The sequence below is a fragment of the Amblyomma mixtum genome, chromosome 10, assembly GCF_055824585.1.
Source record: "Amblyomma mixtum isolate Tamu chromosome 10, ASM5582458v1, whole genome shotgun sequence".
NCBI classification, from domain to species: domain Eukaryota; kingdom Metazoa; phylum Arthropoda; class Arachnida; order Ixodida; family Ixodidae; genus Amblyomma; species Amblyomma mixtum.
The window spans coordinates 165815560-165832149 of NC_143021.1; the positions used below are offsets into that span (position 1 = coordinate 165815560).

The 16590-nt window shown below is 47.7% G+C and overlaps 1 protein-coding gene across 3 annotated transcripts in view; it reads right to left on the minus strand.

The window, feature by feature from the left end:
* The window catches only part of LOC149327643 (solute carrier family 52, riboflavin transporter, member 3-B-like), a 105866-nt gene that overhangs the window by 39510 nt on the left and 49766 nt on the right, over positions 1-16590 (minus strand). Inside the window, exon 1 of one of the 3 annotated variants that reach the window (XM_089563705.1) lies at positions 10887-10960. The exons of 1 other annotated variant lie outside the window; for it this stretch is intronic. The gene's annotated coding sequence lies outside the window, so the exon portion shown is untranslated. Of the gene's footprint in view, positions 1-8607; positions 8995-10886; positions 10961-16590 lie in introns of those variants that run through there. One more of the 3 variants, XM_089563704.1, reaches the window with a different exon arrangement.

Below are 16590 nucleotides of genomic sequence, written 5' to 3' on the forward strand. Positions count from 1 at the left end.
ACTTTCATGCCGTTTTCAGGAACGCTCTTTGCTTACACAGTTACTGCACAGTGTCGTGAGTACCGTCACTCCCAGCTGAACCTTTGCTTACGAAGAAGAAAAATGCCTTATTAATAATACTGCGAAAAAGAACAGTAGGCCCCCAACAAGCATCTGGTTTATCACACGCATGTGTGGAGATATATTTGCAGAGGCGCAGAAAAGGAAAAACTAGCGTTTTCTCAGCACTATGCTCTGTACAGTACAATGATACAAAGCCTTCCTTTTATTTGTTTTTATGCTCTGCTAGTCCCTAAAAAGCACCATTAAAAAGGTACTCCTGAGTGGTGAGGTTTCAAGCAAATAATTCTTCCGACTGATACGCTGTACGCTGATGGGTCGGATTGAAGCAGGAAGCAGTCAAACACGTGACTCCAGTCCGTTGCCATCCAACCAAAAATTGGGCGAAGATGCGCCGATGTCAAGCAGCGGGAGGGAAGACAGCCATCGCGTCCGACTAAAGGATTGAGATGAGGTGGGCTGGGCGCATAACAGACTCATGAAGTGGATGACAGTCGAACTTACGAAAAAGGCAGTCTTTAAATTTTAAGGCGGCTTGCGAGGTGCGGTGAGCATTTCGTTTTAGTCCAGTGGCACTTATCGTCGTCAGCACGCTTCACAAGGGCACTAGATTGCGCATGCTGCACTGGGCGCTCAGTCGGAGACCATGATGCGCGGTGTGTTTGCGGCGGTTGGAGATAGCTCGTGCCTTGCTTCTATCCTAATATTGTCGCAGACCCAGCGGCCGAGCCTCAGCGGCGCTGATGTCAGTGGCAGACGGGCTCGAGCGTTCGCGTTAAGAGTGCTGACGATGGTACATTACAAGAAGGTCGAGTAGATGAATCTTGCTGAGCGGTTTTTTATTACTTCTAGAGCAGTATAAATGCTATTTTTATGGCGACTCCAGATGCGCGTGTACATTCCAGTTTGGGTCTAATAAATACTGAGCAAGCTAGTGACTTCACCGATGGAGGTGCTAGACGCGTTGTGTGAAATGACCCCTTCAGATCTCGTTAAATGATTGTCTAAGCATTTAAATGTTGCCGCAGCAGTAGTCATCATCATCATCACCATGATGCAGCAGTAATTTTCGAACTAGAGAAAATATATTTTAATCACCATCGCGCGCATACTAGATGGAAAAATACTAGAAATGTGTCTTAATTGTTTAAGCCCAATTACCATCCTTTACTCTAAATTATTACGACCTGAATGTCAAGCTGAAGTAGCTGAAGATAACTGGTGGTTATGAATAGGCGCGCTAACCCACTGTGCTCTTCCCTCTTCTGCGCATGATATGGCGTTGATATGTATATATACTCATGTTTCTTCACACAATAAACAGTTTTTAGAAGCGCTTCGTCCTGTATGTTCGTCCCTCTATGTATTTTTCTAGCGCTTACCAGTACCCTCAAGCAAGTATAGAACATAACATGGTAGCAGAGAATATAGCACAGAATAGAAGCCAACTACACGATAGAGTTCACCTAATCAGTTCATTGCCTTCTAATGCATTTTATATTGAAGTGAGGCTATTTAGTTCCCTTTTTAATTTGCGTAGATGGCCGAGAAACGTTCACGAGTTATTGAAAACCACTGAGGCCCAGCAAATAACGTTGGTATGAGTATGCGTGTGATTCAGGTTTTCCTTATAAGAAAGGGAAGCACTTGGGTTAGAGTAAAAGTTTGGCACGTATTCATAAAATGCACTTAGAAGAATTTGGTGACGTCAGAGACTAGTTACACCCAGTTATTGCGATGAGTAAAGATTAGCGTGTGTAAATACCAAAGCGTCAGGAAGTTTACAGCTTATTTCTCTAACGACATTGTGAAAGAAGGGGATGAACGAAACCTGGCTATCGGGAGCGGAGTAGCCAAAGTGGATTACGGGGACAGAAATGAGGCCTTAGAGCAGATAAATAATACTTCCAGAGGTCAGTAAACGGTCACGCTTCGGCTTTGAAGGTTGTCAGAAGTGGCTATCAAGGTGCCATCGCCTCGTTCGGCTACTTGGTCTCAAGGGAAAATGTCGCAGTTGCACAATATGGCTTCGACTTTGTTATCGTATATGAATTCATTCAAACAATTTTCTGTTAGTGCGACCATTTTGCATTCACTGATAGCTATTTGATTACCAAGTGCATCGCGTTTGGCAGAGGGCCTCTGATGTTATTTGTATTGGTATGCGGAGTGTAGGCGTGAAGTCCCACAGCGAGAGGTGAGCTACAAGAGAGGTCATAGCGGAGGGTTCTGGATTATTTGGACCGCCTGGGGCTCTCGAACGTGGACTGACATATGCGGCTCCAGCGGCCGGGCAGGACTCGCTCCCGCGATTTTGGGCTCAGTAGCCGAACGCGAAAGCAATTTGTCCACCGCGCCTGGTGTTTCTGATGTTAGTAGAAGCAATGAATATATTTGCATGGTCCTCGGCCACTTTAATCATAAACTGCCGTTTTCGCACGGTAAGAATACAGCACACAGCGGTGGAGGAATGCCCAGCTCTTTGCCGTATCCTCCTGGAGCTGACTGCGACGCTCCGCAGAGATCATGCAGCCACGATGCCCGAATACATGCTTGCGCAGCTATGGGTACCGCTATGTCTGGACAACTGGCTTTTGTATATTGATATCGTCCAATATAGTGTCCAGGGATGATACTGCCCAGGGATATTTACCAATATCCCTCAAGAAAAAAGTATAAAACAGCTGTATCTTACCGGTACTCACCTATGGGGCAGAAACGTAGAGACTAACAAAAAGGGTTCAGCTTAAGTTGAGGACAACGCAGCGAGGTAGGGAAAGAAAAATTATAGGTGAAACGTTAAGAGATCGGAAGAGGGCGAGGTGTGTGAGGGAACAAACGCGGGTTAATGATATCCTAGTTGAAATCAAGAGGAAGAAATGGGCTTGGGCAGGGCATGTGATGCGAAGGCAAGATAACCGCTGGTCCTTAAGGGCAACGGAGTGGATTCCAAGAGAAGGCAAACGTAGCAGGGGACGGCAGAAAGTTAGATGGGCGGATGAGATTAAGAAGTTTGCGGGGATACAGCGGCCGCAACTGGCAAAGGACGGGGTTATTTGGAGTGACGTGGGAGAGGCCTTTGCCCTGCAGTGGGTGTAGTCAGACTGATGATGATGACTGCCCAAGCATTAGGTCCAGCACTGAGCGATTGCATGCGGCTGTTTCGTGTCAGCATTATACTGCACTCTGTCCGCTGGCCTGCCTTTATTCCCATTAGGTTTGTTCCTGGAAATCATACTTTCGGCAGCTGCCCCTCTTCGGAGCCTCGTCACTTCGCTGCGCGCATGAGCTTGCCACATCGAGCTACCTGGCTCGCAAAAGAAGCCATGGTTCTGCAAGCTTGCAGTAATGGGCAACTCCATTCAAATCAGCCAACACACGCTAAGGTGACGGCCTGACGCCTACTGAGGCTGCACACTCAACTTGATGATACACGCAGGCGCACGCCATGCGAGATGGAGGAGCAGCCTGCTCTGCCCCCGTCGAATCCAACACGATCAAGCGGGAGGTGTACACTCTTTCCGCCTCCTTGTGGTTCTGTATGGCTGCAGCCACAGCGCCTTTTTGCTCTCATCATACTCAGCCTGACAATGTCACTTCAGCATAGATGCCTCTTCCGTATTTCTCCAGTCTTCTCCCCTCTCGCCACGGCAAGCCCCGACTTCTGTATGCCTGCTTTCAATGTATACACGCAGCAGATCCTGCTTCTGATCCTCTCTTTCTGCAGCTTGGCGTCCTCCCTGCATTCGCCGCGAAGCTTCGCCTTTCCTCCTCGCATCTCTACCGTTCTCAAGTTGCCCTATTGAGTTACGCGAACCCACAATTCATATGTTGCGTTTCCTCTTCAATAACGGCTCTCACTTCTTTTTCACGGTGAAAGCATCTGTTCATTTTAAGCTAGTACTCAACGCTCTAAGGCGTCCATTCCTTCGCATGTCACACGGAGCTGACATTGCAGTACTCGATGCTTATTTATGCTAATGCTTTATTACTTTATGCTTTTTTGTTTTATGCTTTTTATGAGTATTTTACGATGCTTATTTGTATACTACTGTAGGGTTGCAACAGTAGTTTAAAGTACAATGCGGGAACACGAAACACTGAAAGCGCAAGGTTACAGATGGTCTAATATTGGAACTTTTTGTTCAAGGAAAAATAAGCTGTCTGAAACACAGCGAACTTTTAATACAGGCCAATGTTCACCCTGCAGTTACTAAAGGCAAAAATACAGCTTATAGATGTTAGTAATAGGGCACGAGAACAGCTCACTGAAGCAATACACTGCATTTCTCATCACCACAGTCGTAAATTTTTTTAAACACCAAACTTTTCGCGAACTATTTAGACCATCGGTTCTAAGATATTTTTGCCTCAAGAAACCCCCACCGCCTTCAGTAAGTACCAAGGAAGCCCTTGCCTCCCCTCCCCCCTTCTCCCCTGCTATCCGCAATCGATGGTCGCGAATTCGCCCTTCAAGCTTTTTTTTTCCGTTCTGGTTCACTCTCGCAAGGATTGATTTTTTTGTCTTACTTTCAGCATGCAGTTTTTTTGTTAAATGCCTTTGTTTCATTCACGCTGAGAGTGTGGCGGAACATTTGTTTCTCCAGGGAGTAAGCGCAATCACTACAGTCCGTAAACAAATGTTCCGCCACACTCGCGCACTCGACAGGCTGCGCTCTTAAAAGATTCGCGTTACGGCTAGCCACACTTTCACCCGTCTGTCGCTCCCCGCTCTGGGGACATCACAGAGTAGTTTTCTGCTGTTTCGGTACACACAGCAGAAACCCGCTGTTACCCTTTGCACGAAATCGGGGGAGGGGGGAACGTATTAGCCGGGACGCATAGCAGCTCGGAAACGCAGATGAAAGAATTTACCTAGTTGCCGGCCACTTTGTCCCATGTAAGTCTAGTATGAGAATCCTCTGAAATTTGCAAGGCCCGGAGGCTCTCGCGATGGCTGACATTCGCAGAATGTCCCAATTGCCCTGATACGGCTCTCAGCCTGCCTGAGCGTCTGTTGGTGGAAAGGGGGCAGCAGAGAAGATGGAGGCAGCACGCGGAACAGGCAAAGTTTGGGCACGTGTGCCCGCATCGGCGCTTTTTTCGCGGCGACCGCTTTTTCCCTGTATTCTCGTTTATTCGACTAGAAGCTGCTTCCAAAAACCGCGCGGAACACACGGACGACGATAAAAAGGGACACACAGCGTAGTGCGTGACCTTTTGTGTCTTCGTTGTATGTTTTGCGGTGTTTAGGAAGCCTCGGGAAGCAGCTAGCTTGTACCTGAACCTTCGTCAGCGAGAAATTGAGTTTTCAGGTTGCTGGTGAGAACGAAAGCGCGAATGACAGAAACGTGTTTTGAAACTGGCCTGCGCAATCTTGTTTCCTACAGCGAGAGGTGAGCAAGCATTCTCACTTCCGCCTTTCCTTCCTCCTCGCCAATAAATCATTGGCCTTCCCTCACCATCGCCTTCACTTTGCAAAACTCTCTGGCCCTCCTTCACTCCTGTATCCCTCCCTCACCCTAACAATCCGGAACTTTAATATTCGAATTGTATTTTATTACAGCCGATAAATGCCGATGTTACTAAGTTGCACCGTAGGTCCAAATTGTTGATTTCCTCCTGTTTCAGTTGTATCCAAGCGCATAGATGTTTCTACTTAGTACTCACAAGTTCTCATTATGCAGGAATGTTCGCGAGAAATAACAGAAGACATAGCAGGTACTGAGCTCATGCTGTACAGATCCTTGTCATGAGCCGATTTAGTCTCGGACTTCTCCCGGCAGCGACTAAAATAAACCGTGCCAAAGAATCGGGGCGATCAAAAGCGCTGATTACTTCTCACACGTGCCTAAGTATCCAGTCAAAAGTGAGTGCCTGGAGAAGTTCAGCCTGAAAATTCTCCCAGCTGCCTGTTCGAGAGACGCTGCCGTAATTAACCTGGCGAATCTGCCCTCCGATGCGCAGTCAATAAGTTTGGAGTGCGTTCTCAAAAAGACAAATCAAAGAGCAAAAGCACCGGGCGAAGCTCCACACGAGTAGCACTTCCTTCAAAGGTCAGAGAGAAAAAACGGCCCTAAGCAAGCGCCATCGAAGGCATACATCGAATACATCGAAGGCATGCATCGAAGGAATACATCGAAGGCACGGAGACCGATAAACATATGTGAGCTGAGCGGAGTGAAGCCGCAAAAAAACGCGCTTCAAGCAGAGCGCAGGCGCAGCCGGGAAGCGGTGATGCGATGGAGGTGCAAAAACCGGAAGAAAATCGGGGCTAGGGCAATATGGCTGCAAATCCACCTGTGAATGGAGAGGGGGGGGGGGGGTTGATGAAGCGGAAGAAAAATGAAGAAAACTATGAAATATAGGGAGCGGGGGAAAATAACGCTGAAAGAACAGAACCCTGGAAATGCAGGACCTTCGACGACTGAGGTCGTCAAAACGAAAAAAAAAAGAGCACGGCAGACAGGGAAATGAGAAAGAAAAAGCTATGTTCGATGACCATCCCTGTTAGCGAAAGGTCCAATAGGGCTTTTTGGCGGGCTAGTCGGTCCTTGAAGTCAAATGAAGGAAACAGTACAAAAGACAAGGAAGTGGCCCCACAACACAGGCGCTGAACTGCCTACTGTTTCTACTTTACATTATTGTTCTCCCCTCTTTTGTGAACTCTCATATTCACCTGTTCGCTTATGATTGCGCCATTTTTAGAGAGATAACCAACGCTAACGACATTACCTTACTTCAATCAGACCTCAGCACAATAGGGAACTGGTGCAAATAATGATTAATGCAGCTTAATATTAACAAATGTGAAGTCACGCGTGCATCTAGAAAAACTTCCGCCCCACCTCACTACTACATCAATAACATTTCGTTGGAATCAGTGTCGTCATATAAACCCTTCGGCGTTCACATTACTTCTAATTTTAACTGATCTCTTCATACCGAGAACATAATTATGAATGCTAATCGCATACTAGGCTACTTACGTCGCAACTTTTTTAATGTTCCTTCTGATTTTAAACTATTGAACTCGAGTGTGCAACGCCTGCATAGGACCCTACTAATGACAAATAATCATCTTTAGACCGTACAAAATAACTCTATACGTTTTATCCTTGCTAACGACAACCGCACAGCGAGTATAGCTACTATCAAGTCTAATCTCTGCCCCCCATCGCTGACATCGCGTAGAAAAGTGTTTCGTATCACCCTGTTCCACAAATTGTATCATCATCCGACTCTGCGTGCTCACCTCATCCCCAAGCCAGTTTATGTATCCCGCCGCATCGTTCATAATCACACAGTCGGAATTGCGTCATGCAACACGAAATGCTTCTCGCAGTCATTCCTGCCGCGAATCTCACGTGACTAGAACCACGTTACAGCAGATGTTGCTGGCATTGAAAATTATGAGCAGTTCCTCGCAGCACTAGCTAATATTGTATAATGTCACCGGACGCCGGTAGAACGCTCTCCCTAGCAGAACAGTACTTGGCAAGCACACTGGGCAGAGCGTAGCCGTCCGACCCTAGAACCGAGCAAAAGAGGACGAAGTCCGGCGCGCGACAAAGGACGAATACAGACCGCACGGGGGCGCCGGTAGAGTGGTGTCTAAAATAAGTGTGGCAATAGTGACGTGCTAGTTAACGTTCATGTAACCAACTTTATTTTTCTCGCCTTTTTGTACGTTTACCAATCCCCTCTGTAATGCCACTGGCCCCGAGGGATAACGTAAATAAATGAATAAGCTTGCCATTTCGTTTGTGCTCTTGAAATAAATTAGACGTTTACTTCATCCCCTATTCCAAGTCACACAGAGCTCACATACTATCAAATACAGCATACATACCGCAACCTTTTACTTCTGACTGCCTTTATGTTCATCATACAGGCGTTTTGTTGTGTTTGTCTGTTTTCTTGAAGTTTGCTGTGGTGATCTTTGGCTGTTGTTATATTGCCCACTCTGCTTGGCCCTCGTGCTGCAGAATTTTGTAAATAACTAAATAAAATATCTCGTGTCCTTGCGTGCAACCGCAAGTCACGACGTGCATGGTTTAGTGCAATGTGACCTACCCTTGATGCAGTTTTCAAACTGTGCGAAAGCAAATGAGCATGGTAGAGACAAGGTGAAAAATACGGGCGAAGTGTTTCCTATATAGTCATGGGTGCACTTTCCTTTGTCAGCGTTTGCACAGTTTGAGCTTCGAGCTGCAGTAAAACAAAACAAAAGCAAAGGTACTACAGACAATCTTGGCTCGTTTGTAACGGCTGCTGAGAAGACACAAGCGGACGAACTGTGCAAGGTTGCGAGAGCGCAAAAATAAGTGATAGTTTATTGCGTGGCGATCATTCCCACTCAAGTGCATCATGTACCTTGTTCAGGAAATAGCTGAACTTCCCAATAAAATAAAAACTCGCTTTTTTTCTGATTTTTCGTCTACCTTGTTCACTAAAAACAGACAAGTACACAATATAGAAGGAAACAAAAGATTTTTAGAAGATACCAAAAAATTTCAGAGATTCCAAGCTGACTCGGCCACCGACCTGATGCTGGTCCCATTTATTCCTTCTTGCCGCTGAGCCGACAACAAGCCAGGGCTGGAGTACCCGCAGCTGGTGCGTTTCTGGCTGCCGCGTTCAAAAACAGAACTCGCCGCTCACACAGTCACCACTACCGATAGAGTAGCGCGCATATGCTCACAGGGAGGCGTGCGCTACATCGCGCCGGGGACCGACTGCTCTGCGCGCAGCTCGTTTTTGCCAACGTTCGCACATGGCTCGGCCGCATCTGCGGCGGCGGCAGGCAGATAAAACAAGGGGCGAGAAGGATGCTCCCCGTCGCTGGAATAAATCACCTCTATTGCGCTTGTCGCGTCGCCACTTGTCGCTTTTGGATACGAAGCGCCATTGACACGCCATCCCCGAAGTAGAAACCGCAAGAGCATCGGCAGGCGATACTTGACCTGCGAAAGAGGTCCGAGGACCGCACGTACACGGTCTAGGTTTTATTACACTGAAACCGCAGCTTATTTGTAATCACCAGTATGGCTGTTCAAGCTCATGTGTTGCTTTTTGCTTTCCTGAAAGCCATCCAGGAGGGCCCGTTTTCTCATTGGGAACGAGGCAGCCCACGTTCACGTCCGAGGTTTTGTCGGCCGGGCAGTGGGCTCCTCTGACCTGACTTTCTCGAGGGATGGCCTAAACTCATTTCACAACATAACACACCACTTTCGGCTCGAAAGACGCATCTTTCTTCCACCGTATAAATTGCTCACGAAGACCCAGGAGACCACCTGGCATCGCTTGCAAACCCATTCCCACCCCAACCCGGCGGTAATTTCGCTCATGTACTCCGGACATACTTCCCCAAATGTAACAAGTGCGACGACAGAGCCACACTAGACCACATCTTGTGGAACTGTACAGAGAATCCACCTCCCCCAGACCTATATCAGCTCCTAACTTCCGAGCAGTGCGAGGCCGTGCTGCTCAGCTCCGATCCGGAGACCCATCTCCGGGAGGTGGAGCGAGCCAATGAGGTTGCCTTAAGGCACGGGCTGACGGCCATCCAGCGCTATCAAAGCCTCACCTTCAACCAATTTCTGCCGGTGACTAAATGATTTCAAATCCAATGCAATCAAGACGTATGAGAACAAACTAGGTCGCCTTTCTTTCTTCTGCAGATATAGTCTGATCAGCTTTGGCCCCCTGAAGCTGTCCTTTTTATTTTGTCAAAAAACAAAGGCGACTTCCGCATTAGTTTGTGCACTTAATAAGTTAAACTTCGCGAAAGGGACATATCATGTAATCCCCAGGGGCATTGTCACCATTCCAGATCGAATGGGAAAGCTACCAAACTCTATTCTTTAGATATTACGCCGAGAAGCTAAGAAGGCTGAGTCGGAACGCTTTGTGTGGCTGTTTAGTTTGAATAGAGCGCCGGGAACATTAGATAAGGCTGTAAAAGTGTATGGACGCGAAGAAAAAAAAACAAGAAAAATCAACAGCGGCAACATGGTCGTCGCAGCGCACTTTTAGGTAGTTCAACACTCTGGAAAAGCGTGTTCCAGAAGTACTGAAGGCTCAAAATATCGGCCTGAAGGTTAGAGCCTGTCACATCTCTTAAATTAGACTTTTATGCTTTGGCCAAAGAATTTCAGAGGGAACAGTGCCACCTAAACGCATCGACCTTGAAGTTTATCGTCGTTTTCCAAACCATAAATGGCAAAAAACAGCTACAGGATTTCTCGTTCGGTAACAAAACATCTAGACACGACATTCCATTCTAAGTCAAGCGTTGTTTTTTAGCGACATTGGTTAGGAAAAGAGCGTAGGCAGGCACGAAACGGGGCGAAGAATGTAAACAGGCGCTTCACTGCCAACACGCGTACAAAATGAAATAGAAATATAAAGCTGCACTCATAAATCTATACGACGCGCATTTAAACCAGCCATACGAGGCTTTTACGACTTGAATTGCTCGAAAGTAGCTATCGGAGCAGCTATAAAGCACCGTGACAAATATTGCAAGCGAACTTTGCCACATGTTGTTTCTAGAGATTTACGCAAGACCAACCGAACTACAAGTAAACGGCGGTTCGTCCATCACTTAAACCCCCTCTAAGTTTTTCGTTCCTCTATCCCCATCTGAAGTCGAATCACTTTGGCATAAATTTGGAACATACAGTGTTGTGCTACTTTGACGTCGCAACTTAGGAAAATTCTCCCGCCTCAAATAGTATCTTATTTGGGGTGAAACCGCGCACAAAGCTTGCGTGTTGAAGTTACCTTTGTATCGTGCCAAGTTTGACAGCGTTACTTACGTGGTTCGGCTGCGCATGATGCGAAAACTGAATTGTCGGCTACGATATCGAGCGGTCGACAGCCGCTGACGCGGAGTTTCCGGCGAAGGGAGATTTTCCTCACTTGATCTCACCGCCGCTGCTCCCTGCGCATGCGCAGCGTTGCTATAGCAACCGTGACGCAGCTCGGCGCATCGCCTGCTTCACTCACCGCCGCGGCCCCACAGCCGTTCGCTGGGCTAGCGTGCGCGTCTATTTGAGCAGCGCCAGGTGTGCGGAGGTGTGTGATGCAAAACTACCGATGGTACTGTCGATAGTTCAGTCACTATCGATTGTAAAAAAGACTATCGATAGTACTATTGATAGTAGAATCGATAGTACGATCGATAGTACTGTCGATATTTCTATTGATAGTACTATCGATAGCCGTATCGATACTACTTTTTATACATAGTACTATCGATGCTATAAAATCAACCACGCGTACACGCTGCATCCTAAATTTGGTTTCCCGAGTGTGTGGTATGGAGGTGATGGTATGAGTTGCTGACAGGACTCGCCCGTTTTCGCGGCCTACCCGTCACCATGCTCTGTAGACGTTCGCTACGTAAAGTTGCTGGATAAAGTGTTAGCTTGCGAATATCGTAGTTGCGAAGCATGCGTGCGAAAACCATTTCTACAGCGGTTACGTCAGCAAGTCAGTACAACTTGGGCTGTTTGTTCTTTCATCGGATGCAGTTCCAGGCATTTTTCCGAACTGTCCCAGTGCTTGCTCTTTCATCGGATGCAGTTCCAGGTGTTTTTCCGAACTATTCCATTGCTTGCTCTTTCTTCGGATGCAGTTCCAGGTATTTTTCCGAACTGTACCAGTGCTTACTCTTTCATCGAATGCAGCTCCAGGTATTTTTCCGAACTGTCCCAGTGCACGTTATAGAACCACAACTGATCGAAATTTACCCGGAAACCTCTACTACGGCATCCTTCATAGCTTCAGTCTCTTTGGGACATTAAGCCTCATGAGACTGTCAAACCAATAAGTATCGCAAATGTTTTGGTTATATCGCTGGCCACCAAATGCATCGGCTGTATCGCAAAACGGCTGTATCGCGCCGCAAAACTTTCACCAGATACTTCACGCTGGGCTGCTTACAAAGCTGCCTCCAAAACAACCATAACCGACCTAAAAAATTCCAAAGGCCATTTCGTATCTAACACCTTACCGGACATGCTACAAACAAATCCTAGAAAATTTTGGCGAGTTATAAATCCCACAGCCAGCAATCCTATTGCTTTGATAGACTCGCGTGGTGATCCAATTGATAATACCATCCGTGCTACTCTATTAAACGATACCTTTGTTAATAATGTTTCATCCCACAGCCGCACCCGTCTTCCTGATGTACATCATCATGATTACTCGATGATGCCCCCCCCCCCCTGACTGTTGACCTAGCCGGTGTTGCTAGGCTAATTAGTACTCTGAAAGATCATTCCAGTCCGGGATACGACCTCGTTAATGGTAAATTCCTAAAAAATACTTGTGTCTATAGTTCAGTTATTTTAACTCATATATTTCAACAGTCAGTGGACACCGGCACACTACCTGAACAATGGAAAATCGGGAAGATCGTTCCACTTCACAAATCTGGGAGCAAGACTTCTGCTGCTAATTATCGCCCCATATCTAGCACTAGCACATGTTGCAAACTGCTCGAGCATATCATATTTACTACACTTGTGAACTTTCTCGAAAGCAATTCGTTTTTCTCCTCTGTGCGGCATGGTTTCTTAAAATCGTACTCATGTGACACTCAACTAATTTCTTTCACAAACAGCTTGCAACATATACTTGACAGGCCATCAGTCGCTGATTGCATTTTTTAGACTTTTCAAAAGAATTTGATTAGGTTTGCCATTACTTGCTTCTTCATAAATTACGTCACCTAAATATTTACAACAACTTGTTCAAATGGATTGAATGTTCTCTGACTAACCGTTCCCAATTTGTCGCTGCTAATGGTTACAACTCACCCTTTGTTAATGTACTTTCTGGTCTTCCACAGGGTTCCGTTCTTGGTCCATTACTGTTATCTGCGACGTAATTTTTCTCGCGCACCTTCTTCTTTGGAATCAGTTCTTTATAAAACATTAATACGTCCTAAGCTAGAACACTGGGATCGTAGCCTTGACAACTTAATTACTTCGCTTGAACGTGTTCAAAATAGCTCCGCTCGCTTCATTCTTTTTAACTATAACCGAGGAGCTAGCCTAACAGAAATGAAAGCTAACATTAGCCTTCAGTCATTGGCTTCGCGACAAAAAATTTCTCGGCTAACCCTATTTCACAAGTTATATTACCACTCCAGCCTACACAATAATTTATTTAATAAACCTTACTACTTATCACGCCGCAATAATTATCCCCACACATGCCGCCGCGGTGGCTCAGTGGTTATGGTGCTCGGCTGCTGACCCGAAAGACGCGAGTTCGATCCCGGCCGCGGCGGTTGAATTTCTTTGGAGGAGAAATTCTAGAGGCCCGTGTACTGTGCGATGGCAGTGCACGTTAAAGAACCCCAGGTGGTCGAAATTTGCGGAGCCCTCCACTACGGCGTCTCTCATAGCCTTAGTCGCTTTGGGACGTTAAACCCCATAAACCAACCAACCAACCAACCTAATCATCCCCACAAAGTTGCCATCCCATTATGCAAAACAGTTTCTTTCTTACGCTCATTTGTTCCCCGCACTTCTAAGGAATGGAACGATCTTCCTGATGAAATTGTATCTATTACTGACGTTAATAACTTTCCCAAAGCTTTGGCTGGTGTTGTGTAAACTGTGACGATTTTGTCCTGCACTAATGTATTTTTGTCTAGCTAACATTTTATACACCGGATTAATCTTATATGTACCTGTTTCCTTTTTCTCCATTGTTTTGTTCTATATATTCTGTGCACTCCCCTCTACAATGCCTGCAAGGCCCTCAAGGTAAAATAAATAAATAAATAATATCAATATTGTTACTATCAGCAGTCTTACCATCGACCGTTTCTCTATAGAGTCTTGGTATCGATAGCGGTACTATCGCAAGTAGTACTATCGATAGCAACACTAACGACAGTAATACTATCGATTGTAGAATCGATAGTATACTATCGATTCTACAATCCATAGTATTACTATCAATAGCAGACTATCGATAATAATATCGATAGTGTAACGACGAAGAAGTTCTTGTTCCGGCGAAGACGACGACGAACTTCTGACCGTTGTGTTGAGCGGCATTGCCATCGCTTTGTGTGTGAGCTCTCGGTGCTCGACCTGTGTGTCTACGAGGCCTGTGTCTCTGCGTCTACCACCGGCGCCCTGCTCCTCTAACCGTCCCAGTGCCCATCTTACATTTGGTGGAGGTCGCCGGGTAGAAATCTCCATCGTGGAGCTGCGTAGCCGCACTCTTCCCACGCTTGAAATGCCAGAAGACGCCCAAAATCAATCTGTGCAAACGGGACCAGCTCTCATCTGCGCCGGCTCCCTTCGCCAGCGAGATCCGGCAATCTTCAGCGGAGCCGATGAGAATGACGTGGAAGACTGGCTCGCGTCATACGAACGGGTGAGCCTGTACAATAGATGGGACGACGATACGAAGCTGAACAACGCAATTTTTTATCTAACGGGGGTCGCTAACCTCTGGTATCGGAACCATGAGGGAGACATCCGAACATGGGCGGCCTTCAAAACGAAGCTTGCCGAAGTCTTTGGTCGCCCCACTGTCCGGAAACTTCGGGCTGAACAGCGTTTGCGTGAACGCTCGCAGCACGTCGGCGAAAGCTTCACCAGCTATATAGGAGAAGTCATTGACTTATGCAAACGTGTCAATGCGAACATGTCCGAAGCCGACAAGATAAAACACATCTTGAAAGGTATCGACGATGATGCCTTTCAGATGCTATTAGCCCGTGACTTGCGCACCGTTAAGGAAGTGTTCACGCTCTGCCAAAGCTTCGAGGAGCTGCGCAAACAGCGGTTATTGACTCGGAAACACCAACAAGCCCAGGTTGAATCGCTTTCTGGACTGGCGCCTGCAGCTGACAACACCTCTATGCTGCAACAAATCAAAGATTTCGTCCGTGAAGAGGTAGCTCGGCAACTTTCTCTTCTGCCTAGCCCTCAACAGGCGCCGCCTTATTTGGCCCCGGCTCTTCGACAGGCTATACAAGACCAGGTTACTGAGGCGCTTCCATCCTTCCATCCTCCGCCACCTGTCGCCGCACCCTTGATTTACGCCGATGCTGCTCCTAGGTCTGTCACCAGTCCCATGCCTTGCGCCGACGTCGCCCCAAGACCTGTAGCCGGTCCTCGGACTTACGCCGACGTTCTAGTACAGCCCCCGCCGTCGTCCTATCCTACAATGTACGTGCCTGTGCAAGCGTCGGCACCTGCCCTGCGACCAGCTCGAAGAGCAAGCAATCCGTGGCGCACCAGTGACAACCGTCCTGTATGCTACACTTACGGAGTACCTGGCCACGTCGCGCGCTACTGCCGTCGCCATCTCCAAGCGCCAGCCCCACGTGCGCAATCTTCGGGGTACTGGCCTTCAACCCGTCAGTATTCTGAGCCTGTCGACCAAACGCCAAGTCGTCCTTACTCCCCTGATCGTTCAGCCCTCTCCAGCCGCCGCTCCCCTTCGCCTCGACGCCGCTCTATCTCCCCCATGCGACGTCGCCCTGATTCTCCTCAGCAGGAAAACTAGGCGCCGCAGTTCCGGAGGCAAGAACTGCGCCCCCGTCGAAATTTCCAAGACCTCATCGATCACCTGCAAACCTTATTGATGTTTTTGTTGAGGGCGTGTCTGTGATGGCTCTGATAGACACCGGTGCAGCGATTTCGGTAATGGACGAAAAGTTATGTACTTCTTTAAAGAAAGTTAAGACGCCAGTTTCGGGACTCACGCTGCGCACGGCCAGCGCACAGCCGATTACGCCGTTAGCAGCATGCACCGCTCGAGTTCGAATCCAGGACACACTATACTCCATCGAGTTCGTCGTGCTGCCTTCTTGCTCACATGCTTTAATTTTAGGGTGGGATTTCCTGTCGCGTCACGAAGCTGTCATCGACTGTGCTCGCGCAGAAGTTGGGTTCTCCGCTTTGCCTAATGTCTCGCCAGACGCTGCTCCTTCTGTTCCGTGCGCTAAAGCCGTCGTCACTGAAGACATCGTCCTTCCTCCCAGCTCCACTGCGCTTGTAAGCATCTCTTGTCACTCTGTTTGTGATGACGTTGTTCTCTTCACGCCAGCCTGCACTTTCCTGCGTCGCAAGTCCCTCCCGCTGCCCTACGCTGTGCTCACTATTTCCGCAGGCCTTTCCGTGCTATGGGTCTCTAACCCGTTTTCCTTCCCTACTGCTTTGCGCCATGGCGAATGTCTCGGCAGTTTACAATCTATTGCGTCCATTCTCACCTGTGAGGACCCCGCCAATTCACCTCATCTAGCCATGACTGCGCTCAGCCCTCCATCTTCTGCGCCTGATTCCTCCGCTACAGACCTCTTCCTTCGCTCTATCGACACCGATCTTCCTTCCCCGCAACGGACGCAGCTTCTTAACCTCCTTCACCAGTTCCGCTCCTCCTTCGACTGTCATCGGAGTTCCTTGGGCCAAACTTCCACGGTCACCCATCGTGTCGACACCGGCAACCACGCACCAGTGCGGCAGCGCCCCTATCGTGTAT